General features: G+C 36.4%; 1 protein-coding gene across 2 annotated transcripts in view; it reads left to right on the forward strand.

The window, feature by feature from the left end:
* The window catches only part of LOC102218051 (ciliary neurotrophic factor receptor subunit alpha), a 202043-nt gene that overhangs the window by 14554 nt on the left and 169493 nt on the right, over positions 1-17996 (forward strand). The gene's annotated exons all lie outside the window — the stretch shown is intronic.

Genomic DNA, 17996 nt, shown 5'->3' on the forward strand with positions numbered 1-17996 from the left:
GACTAGAATCAATAAATAAAAAATATAGATCAATTCCATTTATTTTATCTAAGTTTTTGGTCAGGTCTTTAACTGTGGCACTGATTTTTTTTTTTTTTGCTGTGTAAAGTCATTTCTTAGAGTACTTTTTTTAAATTAATGAATAAATGTAATCAAATTAAAGATTTACTTATTCTGATTTTACTGAGACTCCTATTGGAACATTTTAAACTAATTGCAGATTTTTTAAACAAGCTTGTGATTTATCAAGCTATTATCTCATTGATTTAAAAAGAGATTCTGATTGTTGCTGAAAACATTTTCTAAACATATTCAAAAATTAATGTCACATTGGCACCCTAGTTTGTATGCATTATTAAAATCTAAATACTGCTTCAATTGAGAAGTTCTTGTACTTTGACACACACTCAAATTCATAAAAAAATGTTTTTGAACATGATAAAACAGGACCAATCCAATATTCTGTTTACTTAACCGTTGTTTTGTCTTATACCTACTATCACTTTTTTATGTCTTTCTTCTTTGTCCTCTCCTCCCATCTGGCTCTTTCTATAATATTGTCTGACCTTTCCTGAAACCCATAATAAAAACAATGTGTGGTCAAACTTAGTGCAGCAGCAACAATAACTGTACAATATACAGTGTATATGACCTTAAAAGAAGATGATCCATTTTTATCACTTTCCGTGTGTCATTTAAAACACATGCACGCTCTCTTTCTGTCCACATCTCAGTTTCTGTGCCCACCCATTCCCCTCCCTCCTCCACCTCATCCTCCTCATCGCTTTGCTCTGCAGCAGCTCTAATTGCGATCAATTAGGAAACTTCAGAAGGCTGAAATAGGAGCTGTGACAAGGGGCATCCGCTGAGTTGGCAGGGAGGGAGAGAGGGAGGAAAAAAGAGGAGAGAGTGAGCGAGAAAGAGAGGTTGGATGAAGAGGAGAAGGAGAGGAAAAACGGGATAGAGCATAGAGGGGAGGGCGGGAAGGATGACTCCCAAGTTGGTGTCGAGAGATGAGCTGATGCTAATGGTGTGATTGATGTGGCCACGGCAACTGAAAGTCACATCGTTTTTCATGCCAGATATCGATTCCTGACAGACTCTTGTTAGCTTCGAGCGCACAGTGTACTGTGTGGCATAAGGGCTGGCACGGTGAAAAGTTAGGCTTGTATCCCCATCTGAAATATATGCTGTTTAATTTCTAAAAAAGATGCTCTGAACAAAGCACTACAGTTTAAATCTTCAGTATGACGGCTGGAAAACAGGACACTAATTTTAGAACACAGCTACACAAAACAGCAGAATGAATTCACAATATGCTTTGTCATATTCAGTCAATTAGAATACTATTAAAAAGTTATTTTTTTCAGTGACTCATTTCACTAAGTGAAACACTTTAAATAGATTAACCCAAACTCTGACCCTTTATTTATTTTATTATGATGATGTTCCGCTTGTTGCTAATATTTTAAACAATACATCATATCAGAAAAACATTTTAAATACAGGGCGATGAGCTTATGAAACATATGTCTAGTGCCTGCTTAAAAACTGCTACCTGGCAAGCAAACCTAATTGGATCACATCCCTTAATTTATTGAATATTATTATAATCTTACAATTACAAATATGAAACGTTCTCTTCTAACTCTCCTAACTCTTCTAATTCATGGGGAAAAGACACCCAATGTAAACAATCAGATCTTTCATTTGTATTTTTCACCCTGCCTAATTATTTAGAGATCCTTTTTTTTTCTTTTTCTCCAAATATTAAATCTTTTCTTGTTGCTTGACGTAAGATAGAGCTTTTATGTTTCTTGTCTTTATCCTTGCTTTTCTTATGTTACAAAGTAGCATTCCAAGCTCTCAAGTTCATGATTTGCTCCAACCAAATCCGCAAAAATCACTGTCTGACATAATAAAACTAGAATATCTTTTTATTTCACAAATTGTTTTTAGAACAGATCACAGTTTTACCAAAAAATGCATTTTAAAACATCTGTCCTTCCTATTTTCCATCAAAGAACTGCTTGGAAAATCCACCATTTAGCTTCAGAACTTACTAGTTCTGTTAGGACGCGAGAAGCAGAATCGCAGTAAAACTCAAATATAATGAGCAGAACGTTATCCCACTGAGTAATACCTACACAGTGGCCTAAATTAGATGTGACTCAACATTAGATAGCAGTTTCATCATAACATGTCTGTAAGACCTAGAGAATGCACACTCATCTGTATAACTATATGAAAATATAATGAGCATGCAATGTCCAGCCATTATTAAATTCTGGAAGGAGAGTCCTGTGTCACAGGGAAAAGCAGAATTTTGTGCGAAATGTGTGTATAAAGTCAACACAAAAACAAAAATTGCATGGATATGCTGGCTGAACCTGGTAAGAACGTGTCATCCTCCAATGAAACAAGTCCTGTATAAACATAAACTGAAAGACCATTCAGCCACGAAGAAGCCATAACTTCAAAATCAGCAGAAAATTGCAAATACACTCTCAAATATCATAATCTTTGGAGACATGTCCTGGGGCCCACCAAAACAAAAATTAAGCTGTCTGGGTGAAAGGACCATTGTTACATTGGAGAAAAAGAAGAAAATTTGGCAAGGAGAACGCAAACTCAACTGTAAAGTATGTGCTCAACTACAGTATGCTTATTTGAGGGCTTATTGCAGGAGGGAGTGGTGAACTTAACAAAATAGATGGTATTGTGAGAAAATAACATCATGCCAAAACATAATGTCTTAGAATATCCACCTAAGACATCATCTACAAAGCTAAAGCTTACAAACTTTCAGGTCTAAATGGACAATGACTCTCAGCATTATGCCAAATTAGGTACAAGGAGGTATAAAGGCAATAAAATCAATTGTTTGGAGCAGCCATCATAAAACCCTGATCTCAGGCGCATTAGAAATTGAGACAAACTTATGAGGTGTGTACAAGTCGACAATGGCAAGAGTAACAGCAAATTTGTACTCAAATCTCAGTTTTCTCTTTTTTCTTATGTAATGGTATCTACATTCTCTAAGACTGCTTTGTTTGAACAGTTTCTTTTTATAACCAAAACAACAAGGATCTTGCTGTTACCCAAGTATTTCTGCCTGAAGGAAACATTTAAAAATAGCACTATTAGCCAGAAAATTTCTTTCAAAGAAACCAAAAAAAATAAAAATGTGCTTGTTGCCTTCAGCTTTCTGAGGCAACAGAATAAGAATGTTCAGACCGCCAGGATTCTTGATTTGTATTTTTTCATGCAGAGCTTGACTCTTGGATAAAAGTGAGCTTGTAAATATACCAATTGGTAATTTGGACCGCTCTTGTCAGAGATATGGATGTAAGTCTGTTGCCTTGGGTTTGTTAAGTGTTTCTGTTCTTGATACGCACACTAGACACTGAGAGCCTCTGGTCTCTTGTTTAGCTGGCTTTGCCTTGGGGCATAACAGACCCTTTTATCTTGTCACCCTAATGTGTATGTGTGTGTGTGTGTCTGAGAGAGAGAGAGTGAGTCAGAAAGACAGAGAGCAAAGGAGAGAGAGATAGCTAGTGAGGAGATAGAAGGATCAATACTAAGCCGTCAGGAGGTCTGGCAGTCCCAGAGAGAGAGGGAACAGGACACCCAGCGGAGAGTAGAGAGGGAGACAAAGTGAGAAAAGGAGGAAGGAATAGGGAAAAAGATTGGGGAGAGATGGATGGGGGGGCTAAAAAGTAGGAGCACATGAGGGTTGGAAATGGGAAAGGAGAGTAGATGTGGGGAGTGATAAATTAGGTGACACAGGGGAGTGGAAGAACACAGAAGGAAACGAATAATGCAGGTGAAAAACTGTCAGAGAAGTGGGAATTGTTGTGATTCCGGTGGCAACAGGTGAAAATTAGACAAGAACTGAGGGGCATTTTTCTCAAAGCTATCGTCTTTAACAGCATCTATCTTTCTGTTTTTGTTCCAAAATATTCACACAAATTCTCTGTTCCTCTATCGTAAAATGAAAAGATGAGACTTTTAACACTTGAATTACACAATTTATCTTTACAAATGTCACAACTAATGTCCAGTTTGGCAGCTTAATTGCGTGGATAAAATGACAACCAGTGCTTCATTTCATTTCCTTAGGATTAAAGCGAGTGTGAATGCTTCTCCCCCATGTGTCTCACAATGCCCTGGATACCGATGGTGGCTCCAGCAGGATTTACTGCAACCTCAGACAGTGCCACAGGCACTCAAGAACAGGTCCTTACAGAAACGGTGAAAAAAAAAAAAAAGAATTATAACATGGGTTTTGATGCGTGATTCAGCAAACAGAAACATGGAATGAGGGGGGGAAATAAAAATGTTTCCTACTAAGACTTAAAAGCGTTGACTCGACACCTATAATGAAAATTTAACCTCCAGTGACCCTACCCTCCATATCTTTGTAAATGATTTATTGTTCTTCCGGCTTCCTGTCTATTTTTATACCCTTTGTCTCTTTTTGTGGTTTCATCTCCTTTTGTCCTCTTTTTTTCTTTTGTTTTGTTGTCCTCTTTTGTTTCTTCCGACAACTTACGAGAGAATTGTGAGTCTGGCAGCTGCAAGTGAAACCGTAAAGGTGAAGGTAAAAAAAAAAAAAAGACAAAGAAATTATCTAATCTGTGAATTATCTCTGAATGTCGTCGACCATAATTATCTTGGCAGAGTGTATTTCATCTGGTGATGATTAAGTATCTTAATGGGCTCTGGGAATAGTATTATTTAATGCAGGAGAATAAAATGGGGAATGAAACCCTATTATTATGAAATGAGGAATTCCTCAAGTTGAGGAATTTGAACTGTAATTTTCTTTATACTTTCGCCAAATATGACCCAGGTTTCTTAATGAAGGAAAAAGCTCCAAGGCATAACATGGCTTTTCACAATGATATTTAGTTTGAAAAAAGGGTTTAATACAATGTCTTCCCTTCGCTAATGCTTTATTCGGAGTCCAGCAGGAAAGTAAAATTAATATTTTATGTTTTAAGACAGAATTCTGTGTAATTATTCTTAGGTGCTAATCAGCTAGCTGCAAAAGGGAGCAAGATTAATTGTAATTAGCACAAACCATTTTAAACATACAACGTTAGTCAGATTATTATAGCTACAGTTATTTAAAGGCAGAAGGATGCGTCTGTATTGCAACTTCAGAAGTCAGTAGGATATTATTTAGAGTTAAATAAGTCAAAGTATGTTTGTTTTGTTGCTTTTTTATTTTATTTTTTTATTTTTTTATTTCCTGACAAATGCATCAGTGGCTTTTTGATTGAATGGAAACCTGACAAAACTCCTTCTTCTGAAGCTCTCAACGCCACCCCAAGATTTTTTGTGTATTGAGGAATAAAATTAATGAATCTTTAAACATGTCTTAATGATCCTCTGTGCAATGTATAATAATTTTAGATCCCTTAAAGAAAGACTAAAACATCTATTAATTTAGTGCTTAATTTAGTTTAATGCCATTTAATTTGGAGTTTTATAGACAAAAATCAGGGGTGATTGATTATAGGGATACTGCAACAACAACCACTACTACTTAGAACTTTATATTTTATTGAGGCTTGTGCCACTCTCATGACTGTGCTGCTCTGGGTGGTGAGCCAATGTGCTAGTACCAGAAAATGACGACTGAAATATATCTGAACAAGAAATGTTTTGATCCTCTTTCACATACTGACTAATAACAGAGGCTGTATAGTGTTATAGAGTTTGAATTTGAAACCACAAACTGTAAAATATAAGATTTTACACAAAAATATCAAAAACTTGTATAATAATGCAAAAAAATTGCTTTCAGACTTACATATTTAGCTTAACAAGTTCATCATTGCCATTTTTTGTAGTTCACTAAATGGTCTTTTTGCTAAAATGTCTTTTTATTACTTGAAGTGTCTTAGCTGCCTATTATTCAACAAATGTGACACTGAAGACAGCTTCATTTATAACAGAATACGCCTTTGCAGCCAGCCTCCCTCCCTGTCTGTCTCAAGGTTAGGGCTCACAAGGGAGGAGAGGCATCCGGTTACACTAATGCATCATGGCTGCTGGAGGACACACATGCACACACCTCGTCACAGACTGTCTCACCCCATCTCTCTTTTTCCCCCTGCACACACTCCTGTGAGCTGATACCCTTGTGCAGGTCAAATGTGTGGCCGCGGCCTTCTTCTCATGTATTACCTGCAAGTCTGTCTCTGACCAAATGCCATGTGTGCTCAATCACAGAAATCCTCTCTGAGGTTAATCAATGGAACAGCTCTTCATTTTAGGCAAATAGGACGCCCCGCGGTCGGCTGTGACTAAATTGATTGGTAGTCCGGTGATTTTGGAGATTACACATTACAGATGGTTCTGTGATTTTGCAAGTAGGCAACTACTGTTCTTTTAGGTTGCTGTTTTTCCTTCTGAAGCCCATTAAATGTGTTCATTCGCTCAAGTAAAATTTCCATTTTAACAAAGCAAGAGATGAAAAGTTCAGTAGGCATTATTTCAGCGAGCCAGCAGAAAAGTCTCAGATATGGCTTTGAAATCAGATCAGCGGATGATGCGTTCATCATAATTTTTTTTCTTGTAAGTCATAGTGAGCAGAGGATTCAGAAGGGTCAGCCAAACTGCCTCAAGCCTGCCCATGTCACGATACTCACATTCACTCCCTGAAAGACATAAACCCTATTTATATTCCACATTCATCATCCCTTTCTTTTTATGCATTGTTTGGCTTGGCTTAACAACCAAAGTGAAGCTTTTCGGACATAAAAACATCATTTGATGTAATAACCCTTCTGCTTACTAACTTTGATCTTACAACTACAAACAGACATATCAGCTGCATTGAATACTGAATGATCGCACAAAACATGGAAATGTTATTGAGGTTCTCGAAATGTTGAGTTGCCATGACTTTTATTGCCAAAATAAAGCCTGCCTCCAGTATATTTATCTATTCACTGTAAGTATGTGAACTTATCTGATGAAAAAAGTCCAAGCTGTTATTATGAAACCCAAAAGGTGGATGCTTTAAGTTGTACAGAGAGTTGCATCTATATTTGAGACTTTCGTTTTTAAGTAAGAAATACAGTAGTTCTTCATTTGTTCATACACATTTGGACAAATTTGAATTGGCCATATGTTAAGAGAGATTCTTTTTACAACTCAATTTGAGATTTATGAACCACTATTCTATTTGTGAAGACATAAAACTGGGACATTTTTAATTATATTTTTGGTTTTAGAACCATATTTCTATTGGACAAGTAATGTAAGGGTGGATCAGACATGAAATTGCTTTTTCTACACTGATTGCCAATTATTTAGATGCCTTTATAAGTTGTGAATCATTCTTTAATTCTTGTGAATCCAATTTGTGAATCCAATTTTGGGTATACATTTTGTTTCATGAGCTGGATTTTTTTGTACATGCCAAGAATTTTCTAATCATTCCGACAGAGCATTTAGTCTAAATGTAGAATAGGATTCAAATTCGTGGGTTTCTGTAAGAAACTATAAATTTCCATTGAAAGACCAAGTATTGACCTCTGATTTACAGAAATGACCAGTGGAGAAAGAGCTCCTCTCACTCCTCACACACATGAGCATGGACACAAAAATAAAACCCACTCTCTCACGCACACACCCTCACTCTTATTCCCAAGTGTAGTTAGAGGGCCTTAGTGTGAGAGCCCAGAGGAAATGCAGACACAGCAGAGGACAGGCTATCCATTGATCCGGGTATAGGCTCTCTCCTTCTCAGGCTCTCCTCTCCGTTCTCTTTTAGTGCTCTCTCACACTGTCTCTGTCCCACCAACTCCCTCCCCCCCGATCTCAACCTCTCGCTTTTTTCTAATCTTTATGCCATCTCCAACCTAACCTCCTACATGAAGTTTTCTGCCACCCCCTCTTTTATTATATCATACATTTTCTGTCTGTTGGCCAGTTCTGTTACCTCTTCTCCTCTGGCTGTTTGTATCTGGCAACAGAGCTCTCTCTCTCTCCTCTTGTGGCTGCGTTTTCTGGTGCCACATCTCTGTTTATTATCCTTGTCTGCCAAAAATAACCCATTCTTCCTCTGCCTCTTTGTTATTTCCTTCACTTCTCTTCAGACTGTCCTCTTGGATAACCTCTCTGTCTTTTCTACTTTTCCATCCTTTCTGCAATTATGCATGATAATGAAAAAATAAATAAATTGTGACTTAGATGAAAAAAAATATATTAAAAAGGTAAGATGAGAATTACTGGAGGGAAGCAAGATCAACCTTTTGATAAAGTGATGTAGAGTTGAATTCTGGAGCTGTACACTAACAGGGAAACATGACATTGCAGTATTATTATTGAGTTTTGTGATAAAGGTATTGATTGCTATTAACCCACATTTCCTTCCCTACTTTCTGTCATTTCCACCATCATGTTCCCTCTTCTGACCCTGAGCTTTAGGATCTCTGTTACGTGATCAAATATGTGATCATTTGTGATCACTGTCTGAATGCCATTAGCTGTTAACAATGTTAAATTTAGCATCTGTTTTATAGCTTCCCATTACGGCTTTTTAATTTGATTCAGTTATTGTAGCTTTCAAAGGTAAACTGGACAATTCTTTACTTAACATGAATTTAATGACAAGTATTTTGATCACTTTTATATTACATGTAAAAAAAGAGACAGTATTCTTAATGTTTTTCACATTAGCAACAATGACTATAATGAACATAAAATACAATAAATGGAAAAGCCATTTTGAAATTGATTATTGACCAGATTCTTTACAAAATATGTGGATTCGGCTTCTTTTGTTTTTCAGTGGTAGATATTAACAAGTTCAGGTGAGCAGCTATTTTGTGTTTGGCATGTTCTGATGTGAATGACATGTTTTCATGTCTTTCCCATTTAACATTGTGGGTGCAAGTACTAAGTTTCTGTCTCATGCTACATTTATACCTAACATGACATGATGTCACACATTACAAAGTACAAGTTCCCAGATACTCTGATCAATTAACAAAAAGAATAACTCAAGTATAATTTTTTTACTCTGATTTATTTACATACATTTTTATTAGTTATAACATATAAATTATTAGTTACTTTGAGTTAATTTATTTACATTTTAAACATCTGAAAGAATATAATAAAATTACGAAATTGATACTTAAAACATTTTCTCAAATCTGAACCGAAGTATTCCATCTTACATATTTTTTAAATATTAAATTTTTGTGTGTGTTTTATTCCCACTGTCTGAATGTATCCTAACACCCCACTAAAATAGAAATTAAAGAGGAGACTTGGACAGTGAAAAGGGTGTTTAAGGTAGATATCTGAAGAAATGTGCTTAAGTATGTTAACGAAAGACTGTGCCAGAAGAGTTGGAAAGAAGCAATTCTTACAACAGAGCATTGTGACAGAAAGCTTTGATGTTTTGTTTGTGCTGTGTGTCAAAATATGCTATAGATGAGCTGAAAATAAATACAAAGCTGATGAAGAAGCCACAACATGCTCATATGTATTCACCTCACATAATAGACTCTCAAGTGAATATTAAACCACACATCTTTCCTATTTTCTACATTTCTCTCTCTCTGTGAGAGATCACCTTTGTCCTCCTTTCTGCTGTCTCTGCTGTAACTCACCCCTCGACCTTTAGTTTCCTCCCTCGGTGCTCCTGCTCTGTTCCTGCTGGACGGCGTTTTTATGTGAGCCATGTGGACCTCCCTAATGACATGTGGACCTGCGTGTGTGTGTGTTTTGTTGAAGGTGCTGACATGTGCATGTGTGTTTTGTGCGCCTTGGTGCGTATATTTGAAGTGCTGACGCATCCGCATGCAATGGAGGTGCTGACGTGTCTGATCGAAGGTGCAGTCCTCTTCCCCTGAAGTTGTGCCGACAGACTGTTTTACCTTTGAAGAGGCCAGTGAAGAGACAAGTACTTGGGTTGGGTGTGGAAAGGGAGGAGGAAAAGGAGACCAAAAGTAAGTTTGGAAAAAAATAAGGGAAGACAGTTGTTCAGTGGTATAAAATCTTCTTAAAAAGCGAAGGGAACTTACCATGGTTTACCGCTTGTTATCTACATGGCTTTCAGTTAGAGGCGTATTAACGCACAGTGCTCCTTCTAAATGCACGAACTGTAAGAAGCAATCTGGAGAATGGTTGCAGTATGCTAAAGGAGAGAATGGGAAGAAGCAGAGATGATGAGAAAGAGGAGGAAATGAAAGACAAGGAAGAGAAAGGGAAAGACCCCTTGGCATAAACAAGGTGCTTGAAATATCATGTTTCAGCCTCTCAAGGCAGTGCAAAGATGAGAGGGAAGTGAGAGACAGAGAAAGAAGAGGTGTGGGGGGTATGTCACAGCAAAACGAGCCTTCCTGGGAGATGACAAGTTTTAAAGAGCACCGATTGGGGCTTTAAGTATTGCCTAAGGACCCTCCTTGACTGAGAAGGGGCACACTACATGCACAGAGGTTACTGGGCGGTTTTTCCGCTGCTCATGCAGATTTTTGTTTCTGTCATATTAACCATAGAAAAGGGTGGACCACTCAAGTTAAATAAGCAATGCAAGGCAAAAAAAAGTATAGCCTATTTGAAATTTAGACACAAAAAATGATTAACATTTTTGTAGAATTTTCATTTATTTAGAATATGCTTCAATGGCTGAATGCCTGAAGGGCCTAGATTTTAATTATGTTGGTTATGTTTTCGTTAAACAATTTCTTCAAACTTAAAAAGTCACAGAGTAATTTCCTGAAAGGTCCTTGTTGTTGGTATTAATTGTGTTGATCTTCTAAAGCTAACACTATGATCAGACAAATGTTCTTGTTTTCAGTGGTATAAAATCTATAGCATGATGAAGTAGTTTTCTAAAATGTTCCAATTTGGTATTGTTGAGTCCTTCTTGACTGGAAAGAATATTGTTTAAAATAAAGTTCTGATTTTTTAGTTCTAATTAGCAACGACTGCAATGGCACATGGTATTCGCAATGTATTCAAATTTTTGTTTCATATTGTCATTTATTCAATAGGACCAAGTGCAGCAAAAATAACACTTATGTATGTAAGAAAAACTTACAAAGTTAAAATAGCAGAAAATCGCAACAATGACGAAATATGGGCTTTTCTTTGCAACTAAAGGTGTTACCTTCCATTGATCATTATTTACAAAATGATTGGATTTGTTCATTTACTTTTTAAATTGGATATGCAGTTTGTTTTCAAACAAACTGTCCTTTTCAGGTTCTAGCTCATGCAGCATCCTGTATTTCCTCAGCCTTTCAACCCTGCTGCTCCATAGAAAGGGTATGAAAATCACAAAAATAATCATTTCATCCAGAAATACACAAAGAAATTGTCTACTGACTGAAATTGGCCCATTTTCAGCTTTTGTCATTTGACATGTGACTGGCTGGTTAGAAACTGAAATATCCAATCATTTTATGATCAGTGAACACAATGTCTTTACTCGTTACTTACTGTTAACAACACTCCTCCATTTAGAGGTTGTTTCTATCAGAAGAAGACTCAAGATTTTCAAATAGAGATGTTAGAAGCTATAAGGAACATATAGTTTCTACATGTTGAGACGTGTCTGCAGTTCATTCATGCTATTCAAAAGAGCACATCTGCAGCAGACAACAGGAAGGCTGAACAGGGCGCTTAAACGTTTCTCTGCTTTATCATATTGAGCTTTCAAGCCCAGTATGTTTAGGATGTTCCAGAATTTAAAATCTTGATTGCATTCGGGTAAACTCAGTCAAGGTAATTATCTACATTCTGTAGGAAAGCACTAAAACAGCTTTTTAAATATTGTTGTTTGTTTTATATGAGACAAAATCTGTTGACATTATGAATTTAGTCATCATTGTTGTAAAATGTTACTAAAACACTGTTTTATTGCAACTATAGTCTCATATCTAAGGTGTGAGTACGCTGCAAGTACAAATAATATTTGTTTTGCTTGCGGAAGGCTCTTATCTTCTTTTTAATTCTCTATTTCTTAAACAGATAATGATGTGCTCCAAAATTGACATCTGCAGCTTAAAGCTGTATCAAAATAAGATAAATCTGCTACAAAATTCCAAAAGATGTTTTCGGAAGTTGCTTAAGTAGGTTTGATTTACATAGTTTACAAAAAAAGTTATTTCAGCAAGGGCATTAGTTTTACTATATTCAGAATGTTGCTGCTTATTCAGAATTAAGCAGATGAGTTGTTCCAGTGACACAAGTGGTAAAAATTGTTACATCCTCTACAATCCCACTTCTGAACTGTAGGTATCAGTAGAGAGAAACTACTACTGCTATGCAGCAAGAGCATCTGGAAAAAAGCAGTCATACAAAAATTACACTTTTCATAAAGAGGCATAAAACATTTAAAATGTCTTGGAAATGACTTGGATAGACCTTTTAGTGAAGGCATTAAAATATTTTTGTGATATGTATTATAGGATTAATAACGAGCCCAAGAGTAATTAGAAGAAGAAAAGCATGTAAGCATTTAAGCATGAGGTCATGGAGGTCTTGTTTTGCGTCAGGTGTTAATTTATGTTAAACATGTGCATGTTAATTTTCAATGAGCTTGCTGATATCTGCACTACATTCTCTGTGGTGTAATTCCTAATGATTCTTTTTTTTCATATAGATTGTGGCCTCCACAACATTGCACTGTAACACTGAATCATATCAAGAATATCTAATATGTATTTCTCCCTTGTGCAGTTGTATATTTCTAGGAACGCAGCACTCTGCGGTGGTCTAGAAGTAGTCTCTACAGTACACAGAATGCCTTTGATGTTGTATAGCAATGTTTGTATGATGAAAGGAAAGAAAACAAGAAAGCAGTGATTTACTGTAACAGACAGGAAAGAAAAATAGTAGTGAGTAAAAACACTCCCAACACAGATAAAGGGCAGCCTGCTTGGTGTGTAGAGGTAAAGAAGAAAGAAAACGAAAGAAAATCTGTGTACTTTAACTTTTTATTAGTCATTTTTATTCATGCAGTAAAGAATGTTTGAAATTGGAAGCATTAATCTCTGTCATTGTTAGGCTGATGATGTGAAATGTTTTTCTGACTTTTAGAAGCGTATTTTTCCTATTTTTTGAGAGTTTCTCCAAGGGCAAATGTTATGTGACGGAAGATATATGTTGATTGAGTTGTTTCACAATGAAGAATGAGCAAACATTTCAGGCGCAAGACGTGCAAATCTTGGAGAGACATAGGCCACATTATCCATGCAATACTTTTCAGAAGTGCAACATTTTGTTGATCTACCACAAAAAAATAATAATAAATAAATAAATCACCAAAAGTAGTTATGTTGAATAATGTTGTAAAGCTCCATAGTTTAATTTAAACTATGTATGGCCTCAAATTTAGAGGGTCATATAGATAAACTCTGTTCTTGCATTCATAGCTCTACATGAGATGAAAGCAACATGTAGTTAATTGTAATGTATTAACCGTCAGGTTAAGTGTGATGAGTTTAATATATTTTGTGAACATTGGAAAACAACAATGGACTAATACAAGAAGCAGAAAAATGGTGGATAGATTACAAACTATGTATCTGGATTATAAGTAAATGGTTGATAGATGTAACCATACAAATTCCCATGAAATCTTTGAACTATATAGTACACTTTTATTTATCACGCAACTGCGCCGAGCCCTAGATTTTGAACTGTCTGACGGGATTGCTAGTTAGCGGTGATTGATGCCCACAGTCCCTCTCTGTTGTTAAGGAGGGATGAGGGAGAGCAAGTGATGTAGATCGGATGAGAAGCTGCCTGCTGGTATCTGACTTCAGGAATGGTGATTAAAAACACATTATGACAAAAGCAACATCTGGTGGTGCATTTGATGCGTCAACCCAAAAGTCTGTGTGGCTGCTGCATTACCCTGTCAGAACAAACTCCGAACTCTGTTCTAAACAATAACCAAAGAGGACAGTGTCAGCATCCTATTGCTTGTAATGCTTTGAGGTCATTCATTAACTTTGTGTCAGTTTTATAGTGTATTGCAGCCTGCTGAACATGAGTTTTAATTGCAGAAAGGACATTTTCTCCTTTGGACTGCCGCTAATTGTAATTTAAGATGCATTTCCTTTTAAGTAAATTACCAACGTACAGTTTCTGAATGTTGTGCATGAATGACAAATTATAGTAAACGAGCATTATGTGAGACATTTTTGGAGGATTGCAGCATGTTCTGCAGTTGTCTACATTATATTGCACTTGATTTAATGTTAATGAATATTTCTTCACTATAGATGTATGAATCTTCTTCAGGAGAACTTTTTGTCTTGTGAAACCACTGCTATAGTTGCATTTGTTTAAGAAGTGATCTTTAGGGGCATTGTTGTGAAGCCATTTCTAGAGGTGGTAAAACTAAAGCACTCAAACTGAACATGAGATATCAAAAATCCCAAGTTTATGCTGCAGCCATGCAAGATTGATTTATTACATGGTGTTTTAAACACTTGTATTCTGGGTCCAATTAATGCACTTTATGTAAGCTGTGTATTTTGCCTTTGCAGTTAAATTTTACATTTAAGGCATACATTTAAGGCAGTTATAAGAGTGGAACAGTAGAAAAAGAAAGTGAATGCTCTGCCAGGCTATGACCTACAATTGCTAAGGCAGAAGCAATAAAATAGAGGCTATAAATAGAGAAAGATGAGAGTGCAAATTAGCCAACAGGTTTCAATAACTATTTTTTATTTTTTTTTAATTTTCTATGGTTAGTCTGAGAAGATTAACAGCTAGAATCAGAAAGAGTAAAAAACATTAACAATTTATTTACAGCCTTTTCATATTTTGGGAACAAACACTGCTTTTGACAGCAAATATGAGAGTACACAAAAGTAAAATCAATATTTTTGTCCCAAAAACATTAATGTCTAAATCTTTTTCCAGAGCTGTAGTGGGTAGGGTTAACTTACCTTCCTGCTGAGTTAAATTAAAACAGGCTTATTTGAAATCTTATAATCCTTTCTCCTAATGCAACACAAAGCCCCTGAGAGAAAACCTCAGAAGACAAACTTCCTTATGATGTTCTGACTTCAGTGAACCTCTGGCTGAAGCTGTGATGGTGCAACAGTAAATCCATAATGTTGCTTTTTGTAATCACATATGTTAGTGTGACGGTGATGCAAGATTCCCAAACAGTTCAAGCAAATATGTGCGCTCACAGAAAACGAGTAAATCTATATTATGCTGCATTTGAATTTTTTTAGTGCATCAGAAGTCAAACAAATATCTACTGTAGGTATTTTCTGAAATGGATTGCTTGTTTATGTTTATTTAACTGTTGCTTGATACCATCTTTATGAGCATTTTTATAAAAATCTAAAAGTAGAGACCTGCAGAATAAAGCACTTTGAGAGCCCAAAGGGGCAGGGAAAAGGGCTACCATACATCAATCCAGTCCATTTAAGCCATCTCCCTGCCAGAATGAATGAATGAACAGGCTACTCCTGAAAATGGATCAGAAAGGTCAATAAAGTCTAACAAAGCTCCAAGAGAGTAAGAAATCTGATTTCTTCTTTGTCATGTGGGACACAACCACCAATTTAAGTGCAGTTCTGCAGCCATTTGACATTTATGAGACATTTCTTTTTTATTTTTTTTTTTACTTTAGAAATTTTTGCACCAACAGAACTAGTCGCTTCTGATTTAATTGCTGTTTTAAAATATTTTTAAGTAAGTCAGTATGTTTGGGATTTTTGAGAGCAAAATAAGTAACTCTTTCTGGGAAGCAAAAACAGGGATGTAGATTATTAAGAGCGTATTATACATTCAATATGCAGTTATTTTGTTCATTATTTTTACAATGTACTTAAGTGTTAGTTACCCAACATAGGTAACTAACTCTTGTAGAGTTTTTTAAACAGTCTTAAAATATATTTCTGCAGCAACAGAATCTCACATTAAAGACATTTTTTAAACCCAACATTATAATTTGATCGTTATTAGGCCTTATTTCAATTAGCTATTGTTCATATTTGGATCTTACCCTAACTTCCATCATCAGTAAAGATTCCATGGTTTTATATCAAATTTTCATCTGGTTAACTGTGGTATAAACCAAGAACAAATTAGTTCTAAAGAATTAAAATAATGACCAAAAAACTACAGCCATTTCAGAGCAACCCACCCACCACCAATGGGTATCATTTTTTAACAGTACCAAGATCATATGAATAACTTCTGCCATGATGCTGCTGTCACATCATTTTGTTAATAGTTTTGCAGAGTGTAGATGTTTGAGTTCTCATGGTCTTATTTTAGAGAAACCAAGCACACACACCTCCCCCTACACACACTCACCAACACAAAATACAGATTTAAAGCACATTCTCAGATCTGAGTCCATGTTCTCCGGAGAATATGTTACAGTTCATGTGCACAGTGGCTTAGTTAGTAGCAAAGGATCTGACACTAGGTTTGTGGTGTGGTGGGGTTGGGGTGTTGGGGAGACTGGAGGGGGGTGTAGCAGAGTGGTTAATCCTAACTTGTTGTTCTACACCAATGGCCCAGACTTTCACTTCCTTTCTTAGACACTGTTTTCTAATCTCCTGTTTTATGTCTTTCTTTTTTTTATTTCTCCAGTGATTCCTCTCTCTTTGTCAAATTTTGCGACTCTGCTTTACCATTTGGTCCTTTTTGTACTGCATCTCTTTATTACTCTTTTTTTCTCCCTTCCCATGCGTGCATATTCATCTAATTTTGTTTCCATCTTGCTCTCCATATCCTTCTCTTTCTCTGCCTCACTTATTTTCAGGCTCTATCAATCTATCTGCCTGCCTCCCATTTAATGAAAGCCCTTGGTATTGGACTAATCCAGTAGCGGCGTGTTCGATGTCTCCCTCGCTTCATTTCTCTGTATCTCACTGCTCATCCTCCATCTCAACATTTCTTCCTTACCCTGTTCTAATGAAAGCCCCCCACTATCTCTGTAATCCAGTGTCTCTCTCCCTCCACCTTTCTGTTGCTCTTTCTTTTCCTCTTTCTCTCTGCAGACTAATGAAAGTCTGTGGTGTTGGTCTAATCCCCTGGCTGTGTGCTCACCGCCTCTTTGTTGGTCAAATCTGACTAATGCCCTCCGTCTCACTCCATAGCACAGGAACCTCTTACCTCAGCCCTCAATGAGACACACACACACATAGTTTCAGACATCAGAGACAACATAAAAAACAGACGGCACTGAATATATACTTGTGCAAAGCTAATCATATCTAATAACTTTTCCATATTTAGCTACATTGAAACCTCAAACTTTAATTTCTGTCATTTGGGATTTACTCTAAGAACAAGACAAAGTAGCGCATAATTGTGAGGAGGGAAAATAATGGTTTTCAAAAATATCTTACAAATAAAAATCTCAAAAGTGGGAGATACTTTTGTATTCAGTACCCCTGAGTCAATATCTTGTAAAAGCCCATTTGTAGCAGTTAAAACTGTCAGACTTTTGGGGAATGTATATCAGCTTTGCACATCTAAAGACCTTTTTTGATGCTAAACTCAGTCAAGCTGGATGGAGACTGTCTGTGAACAGCAATTTTCAAGCCATTCCACAGTTTCTCAGTTAGACTTAAATCCTAACTTTGACTGGATCATTCTAATACATTACTATGCTCTGACCCAAAGTATTCTTTTGTGATTGTGCTTGTATGTACATTGGCCTCAGTGTTGAGTCTTATGCACCATCCAAGAGGTTTCAAACTAGAATTGCCCTGTATTCATCATCCTAACCTCTTTGACCAGTTTTTTTGCCTCTTCTAAATAATTGCATTCCTACAGGATGCTGCTGCCAACACCATGTGCCACCATGGGTATGGGTTCAGGGTGACGTCTAGAGATTTGCATGTATGCCATGAGTTAAATATTGGTCTCCTCTGATGGTACTTCTTCCACACTTCTTCCAAGTGTTTGAAGGGTTTTCTATATCGATTGCTACAAATCGTAAGTGATACTTCTTTTGTATGTCAGTATTTTTT

The sequence above is a fragment of the Xiphophorus maculatus genome, chromosome 8 (genome assembly GCF_002775205.1).
Source record: "Xiphophorus maculatus strain JP 163 A chromosome 8, X_maculatus-5.0-male, whole genome shotgun sequence".
In the NCBI taxonomy this organism is placed as follows: Eukaryota; Metazoa; Chordata; class Actinopteri; order Cyprinodontiformes; family Poeciliidae; genus Xiphophorus; species Xiphophorus maculatus.